This window comes from Penaeus monodon, chromosome 24, assembly GCF_015228065.2.
Source record: "Penaeus monodon isolate SGIC_2016 chromosome 24, NSTDA_Pmon_1, whole genome shotgun sequence".
Taxonomy (NCBI): domain Eukaryota; kingdom Metazoa; phylum Arthropoda; class Malacostraca; order Decapoda; family Penaeidae; genus Penaeus; species Penaeus monodon.
The window spans coordinates 11,248,522-11,248,754 of record NC_051409.1 but is presented as its reverse complement, the minus strand read 5'-3'; the positions used below and the strand labels follow the sequence as shown (position 1 = coordinate 11,248,754).

At 45.1% G+C, this 233-nt stretch overlaps 1 protein-coding gene across 1 annotated transcript in view; it reads right to left on the bottom strand.

Annotated features, from left to right (window-relative positions):
• Positions 1-233, bottom strand: part of LOC119588567 (mitochondrial glycine transporter A-like) — a gene marked incomplete in the record, with an annotated part of 18,729 nt that overhangs the window by 9,617 nt on the left and 8,879 nt on the right.

Below are 233 nucleotides of genomic sequence, written 5' to 3'. Positions count from 1 at the left end.
CAACCCCGCTTTTTCTATCATCTCACCCTGTCATGGCCGTTCTCTCACCCTTCCCTCAGATTATAGAATAATCCTGAAATAATAGAGTTCCCTTTAAAAATGATATTCCATTTGGTGCGTTACCTACTTCGGACCATTTATGATGACGGGACAAAGGGATTTCATCATGCAAGAGCTAGCGTAAAACGGCACCCACGGTAAGGCTGCAGCACCGGCCCAATACCCTTATTTGT